The sequence below is a fragment of the Squalius cephalus genome (genome assembly GCF_949319135.1).
Source record: "Squalius cephalus genome assembly, chromosome: 2".
Lineage (NCBI taxonomy): Eukaryota > Metazoa > Chordata > Actinopteri > Cypriniformes > Leuciscidae > Squalius > Squalius cephalus.
Window position 1 is genome coordinate 13,886,787 of NC_137123.1, and position 8,250 is coordinate 13,895,036.

The following is an 8,250-nucleotide window of genomic DNA, read 5'->3' on the forward strand; positions in this document are numbered from 1 at the left end:
TAGTTAGGTTAATGAGTAAAGTTTTGTGAACTTACAGAGTTTAACAACACAATGAGTTAGAACAACTTTAACTTAAAGCTGAAATAACATTTAACCATGCACTCTAAAAAGAGATGTGTTAAAAAACAACACACAAGATGTGTTGATGGCATTTTGACACATGTTGTGTAGATTTTTAACACACAATGTGTGTTAAAATGTAACACTGGAAACACTCTAAAAAGAGATGTGTTAAAAAACAACACACAAGATGTGTTGATGGCATTTTGACACAATGTGTATTACAATGTAACTCTGGATAGAATAGCACTGGGTGGAGGGCAGTTTTTATGAAAAAAAAATATAGGTATATTTTATTTGGTATCCCATAAAATGCTCTAAAATAAATAAAGCAATATATTCAAATAAATAAATTAAATCTTAATTCATGAAAACTTAAAGATTAACGGTTGTTTTTTTGCAGCCAATCACATCATGCCTCTTTTTCAATGTCTTTTTCAAATGCTGCTTTCACTTGTTATTAATAACCAGATTAACTTTATTTCTGTCAGACTCTACAGAAGCTCTTATTGAGAATTACCAGGTTTTGGTGTTGATGATTCATTGAATGTTTCATTTAAAGTCACCAGAATCGTGATTAGTGTCAGCTTTATTTGAGCTCTTGACCCTTGACTCTTTAACATTAGTTTCTCTGATTGTTGTAAATGTGTATTTAATTTGCACATTTGAAACAGCAGAAATAATCATGAGAAAAATATGCTCCGATGATAATATTATCATCATGAACATGTAAAATTGTTCAGCTGAAGCTCAGAAAGAGTTTAATATTTGAAAGATGAGTGTAATACATAATAGATTAGCATAATGCAATTGGCTCAAAATTAATTAATAAATACACAGTTCGTACAGAATCTTACAGTCAAAGGTATCAAACAGACATCAAGAATCAGCGTATGAATCTCAACAATGGTGACAAACAAAATGCTTCATGCAGCAATGCATGCTGGGTGCCACCATAGTGCAAATCTCATCCATGACTCCCAGCATGCATTGCGGCATGAAGCTTTTCGTTTGTCACCATTGTTGAGATTCATACGCTGATTCTTGATGTCTGTGTTTGACTAGTTTCTGCTGCAGATTAAAATTTTCAGAAAACATTTATTTTATTATTCTGCTCTGCTGGATAGCATGATGTAGTGTCACAAGATCATTATAACTAACAGCACATAAATAAATTAAATGCACACCATCCATTTACTCATAAACTTGACCAGATCAGCACTTGTTGATTATGACATCATCAAGAAACATCTGATCATATTTTCTCTCACCATAACAAATGTATTTTATTAAAATACAGTTAAAGCAGCCAGAGAAAGACTAAAAGAAGAATAAAGGGTCAAGAGCTCAAATAAAGGAGCCATTAATCACGATTCTGGTGACTTCAAATAAAACATTCAGTGAAACATCAACATCTAAACCTCAGTTAATTCTCAATAAGAGCTTGTCTATGTAGATTCATGATGTCTAAAACATCCAAATGTTCAAACAAACTCTTTATTAAACGTCACTGGACTCCATAAACACAAGTTAACAATACGTTTCAGTTTTTATCCAAACACTCAGTTGTAAAAACACAGGAAGTAACTCTGGCAAATACACACCGACTACAGTCACATGTGACACATATCTGACACAAGTTGTGTAACTATAACACATTAGTGTGTAAAAGGTTTCAACACACTTCTGTGTAAGAGGAATAACACATTAGTTGTGTTAAAGGTAACACAAAATGTGTAGTCCTTATAAACACAGAGATGTGTTAAGAATTGACACAGGTTGTGTGTTAAATTTGACACAACATGTGTTGTCCCTGAGCACACTCACTACATGTGTTAAAATCTACACAACATGTGTTAAAATCTACACAACATGTGTTGTCCCTGAGCACACACACTACATGTGTTAAAACTGACACAACATGTGTCATTTTTAACATCTCTTTCTACAGGTTGTGTTGTTTTCAACTCATCATTTTGAGCGCCGACACTCACCATCACTGTGAATGGTATGCAGTGTTTGCTATGTTCTCAGACAAACAGGCCAGTGAAAATACAAGTTATTTATATACATATATTTTGTCAGTTGCTACATTTGAATAAAATTCAAAGTGCAAACTCGGTTAACCTTTATTTCTTCATGAACTTTTGTCAAAAGCAGCATTATCAATTAGGGGTTGAAGCGTGAATAACTGAATAATGTCCAGTACAGTGAGTCTGTCCAGTCATTGAGCTTGAAACATTGTGTTGTACTTTGTGTGCACATGCATTCTGTACTCGACTATTGATTAAACGGTTAATATTTTTGCATCTGGCCCTTTCGCTTTATTTTTTAAAATGACACAATTTGTGTGTTAAAATGACTTACACATTTATTGTGTTAAATTTGACACAACATGTGTTGTCCCTGAGCACACTCACTACATGTGTTAAAACTGACACAACATGTGTCATTTTTAACACATCTCTTTTTAGAGTGTGCATGATATATGAATATGTTGTTTAATGCGCATGCGCGAGAAATACTACGTCATGATGACGCACTACTTCACTAGAGTTTGAAAAATGCGCTGTTGTGTTTTGCGATCCGTTTGCGATGCGTGATGATACTGAAGCTAGCCAAACAAGAGAACAAAAGGAGCACCACGTTTGGATGTTTGTTTGCAGATGAGACGTTATGCTGCAAATAATCAGTCAAGTAAGTATATATTGATGCTTTCTTTAGTTAATTTTTTTTCACCGTAACATGTCAGTTGCTGAGTGCATTTTAATCGCAGATATTATAAACTCAATAGACTCGGGAGGTGAATTAGCCTAATCATGTTTTCAATAATTTATATATGATTGCATTCTAATAATGTCTTACATTGTAATGTGAGGAAGGCGTGTGTGGTCGTGTTCGAGGAATTTGGTTGCTTATTTTTTTTTTTTAACTAAACCGACTTTTTAAATTATTTTAAACAAGCTAGCCTACTAAAAATTTGCTGAATGCTGATCCAATATTGTAACACTCGAAGACGTTTATATACATTTAATTCAAATAATCAATCTTATAACCACCATAAATATTTAATATATTACCCACCTCTAGAAAAATGATTGTAATGTGTTCAGTTTCATTTTGTATTTAAAGAGTTGTTCAATTACTATTTGTTTTGGAATATGTGATATTTTTGTGTTTATCTGGATTTAAACATTCATTTTGCAGGATCAGTTCATATTTGTTATTGGAGATACAGTGCAAGCGGTGTGGAATCACAGACCTGTATTGATGAGGTGATGTTACAAGATTTATCATGACAGCACATCCTGATCAAGCTAAAACACTACTTTCAAGTCACTAACTATCCATATAGCTTTTAAATGCTTTGAATCTTTTGCTGATGCAAGTAATAAATTCCCACCTGTGCATTTACACATGCCCCTATAATATATATATATTTTATAGGTAACAAACCAAAGGAAGAAGGCTTGCAGCATTGCTGTGTCAACCGTGGTAAATACAGGAACAGGAACATCCTTCATGAAGATGTGGGGCAAGCTTAAAATGTAAAATACCTTTCTTAATTTGCATTGGTCCTGGGTTTGCATGGGTCATATATCTATATTTGTGTAATTGATAAAGTTATGCTTAATTCCCTTTAAAGTAGCAATAAAAAGGTTCTCTATTTTTAATCACTTTAAGCCCAGTGTCAGTAAAGATGGCGTAGTCAGTGGAATCCTGCTGTTTGTGGGAAATAGAAGGAACCTTGCCCAGCTTTCTACTACGATGTGGCCCTGGTGACTGAGGTAATCAATCACATCACACAATTTATCAACAGTTAACAGTCAAAAGTTTACATACACCTTGCAGAATAAACGGCTTCATCAGGGTAGTTCTAAATAAAAATAAAACGTATACATTTTTGTGATCCCTATTATTGCTAAAATTGTTAACATTTTGCAGATACTGCAAGGTGTATATCAACTTTGAAGTGCAACTGTATATCTCTTTCATTCAATTGAGCCAAATATAATAATGGACTGGATCTGTATTATAAACAAATATTCTGTTTTTTTGTTTTTGTTTTTTTCCTCAAGGCATTTTTTCTGACTTTCCTGCATCTTTGAAACATTTCCATTCACATATACTCTGGAGAGCATCTGGGACATTGACATAAACAGCACTTTCCAACAACTTAAAAAATTGGGTGACAAATAATTGTTTTTTTGTGCTTTTGGAGTTCTTCAGTTGTTGTTTTTTTTTGTTTTTTAGACAAACTTAGATTCACTGTAATGCTGGAGTAAGCATTTGGTCCTGTTTAATGTTGGTGCTGGTAAAGGTTTAAAGGGATACTCCACTTTAAAATGAAAATTCTGTCATCATATACTCACCCTCATGTTGTTTCAAACCTGTATGAATTTCTTTCTTCTGCTGAACAGAAAGAAAGATATTTAGAAGAATATCAGTAACCAGACAGATTTTGGTACCATTGACTTCCATAGGAGGAAAAAAAAATCAATGGTCAATGGTACCAAAAACTGTGGTTACTAACATTCTTCTAAATATCTTTCTTTCTGTTCAGCAGAAGAAAGAAATTCATACAGGTTTGAAACAACATGAGGGTGAGTATATGATGACAGAATTTTCATTTTAAAATGGAGTATCCCTTTAAAAGCTAAATAACAAGGTTCGGTAACACTTTTAATTAGGTCTCATTTGTTAATATTAGTTTATTTTTTAGCCAACATGATCTAACCAAGACTAATATTATCTTACTTAGACTAATACATGATTAAAGTATTATTCATTCTTAGTTCATGTTAACTGAAGTAGGTAACTAATATATTTTTGTAAAGCATTACCCAAAGGTCTCTTTCCAAAACTGTTTGTGTTTATGCATAGTGTTTCTTGGGGTTTTCTTGTGCATCAACAGAAAGGTTTTTATGTATTTCTTTTAGAGATTATTTTGTCAGTAAATTTAGAGGGTTTTACATTTAGTTTTTGTTGATTGTAACATTGCATTTAATTCACACTTAAGTGTATTGTTAACTGACATTAAAGTATATTTTAAATCACATTAATTGCGTGTCATTATATTGTGTAGTGCACTTTAAGTAAATTTTTTAAAAACACTAGAAGCAATTATGAAAGTAGATATAAAGTTGTAATAAAGTACCAATTAAGTTATTCCAAAAAATCACTCTTAATGGCAACTTATTGCATTTTATTTCAACTTAATATGTGATATATTTGAAATTAATTGCGCTTAATGTGCATTCAGTGTGTCGAAAACATTGCATTTAATTCACACTTAAGTGTATTGTTAACTGACATTAAAGTATATTTTAAATCACATTAATTGCGTGTCATTATATTGTGTAGTGCACTTTAAGTATATTTTAAAAACACTAGAAGCAATTATGAAAGTAGATATAAAGTTGTAATAAAGTACCAATTAAGTTGTTCCAAAAAATCACTCTTAATGGCAACTTATTGCATTTTATTTCAACTTAATATGTGATATATTTGAAATTAATTGCGCTTAATGTGCATTCAGTGTGTCGAAAACATTGCATTTAATTCACACTTAAGTGTATTGTTAACTGACATTAAAGTATATTTTAAATCACATTAATTGCGTGTCATTATATTGTGTAGTGCACTTTAAGTATATTTTAAAAACACTAGAAGCAATTATGAAAGTAGATATAAAGTTGTAATAAAGTACCAATTAAGTTGTTCCAAAAAATCAATCTTAATGGCAACTTATTACATTTTATTTCAACTTAATATGTGATATATTTGAGATTAATTGCACTTAATGTGCATTCAGTGTGTCGAAAACATTGCATTTAATTCACACTTAAGTGTATTGTTAACTGACATTAAAGTGTATTTTAAATCACATTAATTGCGTGTCATTACATTTTGTAGTGCACTTTAAGTATATTTTAAAAACACTAGAAGCAATTATGAAAGTATATATAAAGTTGTAATAAAGTACCAATTAAGTTGTTCCAAAAAATCACTCTTAATGGCAACTTATTACATTTTATTTCAACTTAATATATAATATATTTGAAATTAATTACACTTAATGTGCATTAAGTGCGCCGAAAAGATGGCATTTAATTCACACTTAAGTGTATATATTTAAAGTATATTATTTATGTAATAAGTACACTTTATAAAAGTACACTTAAGTGCACTTTTTTTTCACAAGGGTTCCCAGTTGATTACTGACATTAAAGGAGTCATGACCTGCAATTTTCACTTTTCCACGAGAATCAATGTATGTTATGATTGCCTAACGATTATACACTGGCCGGGAAGCCGATATTTAAAAGTGAAGCGTTCGTTTACCCCAGGGTTCATAAACCAGCGCGCGTGCACGTGCACTCAAATACGAGATTTTGATTTCAGCCCCGACTTGACGTCATGACGGGGCAGGATATACCATATATGGACACCGCAGACCTGCCGCAGGAAGTGCGCCCTGGCGCCCCTCCTCCCCTCATATTCAGTCGAGAAAGAAGCAGAAACGTAGTGCACACTGAGTTGCTCTGTTGTTGACTGCCAGAATCAACATGTAAATGTGTTTTCTCTCCCAAGAACGGACCAAGCTGTCAGGGACCAGTGGATTAAATTCATTTTTAATGACGCGGTTCCTACAACCCTTCCCACTGGCTTAACGTTATGTGTCTGTGCTAACTAAACATTTTACGCCGGAATCCTTCACAAATTTGAGGCAATATCAGGCGAAGTTGGCATCGAAGCTCGGGAAAAAGGGGCCATTTTCAACAATCAGACACTTGCCTGCAATTGAAACAGTAAGAATGTGTTTTTATTGCTCTACTCTGTGTAACAAACAGCAGCCAACTGCTAATGCGGCTATTGTATGCTAGCGGGAGTATTAGCTTCGAGGTAAACATGGGGAATGGCTGCTATCGTTACTTTGCAAACAACAAATGACTGAGATCATCATGAATTCGGCTATTGTATATTGATTGCCTAACGCTTATATATGAGGCGCCGTCTAGTTTGTGTGTGTGTGTGTGCTCGCGTCTCATATGAGTATGTGCGCGAGTTTGTGTGTGTGTGCTCGCGTCTCATATGAGTATGTGCGTGGAGAGTTCATATACATGTATGTGTGACTACTTAGTATGTATGCAAGCGTGTTTCATATATGTGTGCGTGAATGAAGTTTGATTTAAGCCCTAAACGGCGCCTCATACTTATACACTGGCCGGGAAGCCGGTCGCGGCCAGGTCGGGTTCATTCATAATTTGCGCCATGATGTCATTTTGTAATGATATGCTAAAGCGTCACCTGCGGCGTCAACCCCCTCCTTCCTGCCACCAATCAACGCGCCCCTCATTTGCATTATTAAAATGACTGTCCACGACAGCCAAAATATCGCATCAGATCTCGCGAGACAATAATGCCTTCAGAAATAAGGGTCTGAGGAGCTCTGTGTTTATTTTTTTTCCACTTTTCTTTTTTAGAAGGGCCTGAAAGACTATAATACAGCAGTAGGTATCCAAGGTAATACTAGGTCATGACTCCTTTAAGACAAATATCTTTTGTATTACAAGTTTTTAGAATGTTTATGTTTAAATATGCAAAGTAGGTATTGTCTCATTAAAAATGTGCTAATTTACATATTTTCCAGAAGAGAAATCTGAAGATTGGATAAAGCCAGATTCAAAATATTTGTTTCATTTTGTTGACATATTAAGAGTCAAAGGTTTTTACAGAGGGGATTTTGGATATCTCTTTTTATCACTCCATTAATCAGAAAAGACTGTCAACAGCCAAAAAAATCCAGTTTCACCCTGTTTTTAGGTATAAAATGTTGTATAAATCAGAATTTGAACGATATATGACCAAACCCCTCTGTAAAAAGCCTTAAGAATATAGATAGGAATACAACTTGAAAGTTTGGTTTATGTAAGTGCTGCTGAAGTGGAGATTGCTGGCTCAGAGTATGAGAAAAAAAAACATTTTGAGAAAACAGCTATAAAGATTTGTATTGTAAAAATTAATACTTTTTTAGTGGAAACAACTATTTACTGCTATTTCATGCATACTGAGTTTTTTACACTGTTAAAGAGTTGGATTCCCATGCTAAACATGGACAAAGTTTCAAAAATTAAGTTGTACGTTTGATGGAGTATTTCTGTGCCAAAAATACTCCTTCCGGTTTGT

General features: G+C 33.5%; 1 long non-coding RNA gene across 1 annotated transcript; it reads left to right on the forward strand.

The window, feature by feature from the left end:
* The first annotated feature begins 2,637 nt into the window (after positions 1-2,637).
* Positions 2,638-4,225, forward strand: LOC307153505. Its single transcript, XR_013820164.1, has 5 exons — positions 2,638-2,757; positions 3,268-3,335; positions 3,508-3,608; positions 3,745-3,848; positions 4,140-4,225. It is a non-coding gene; the product is annotated as an uncharacterized lncRNA (long non-coding RNA).
* Positions 4,226-8,250: the final 4,025 nt, after the last annotated feature.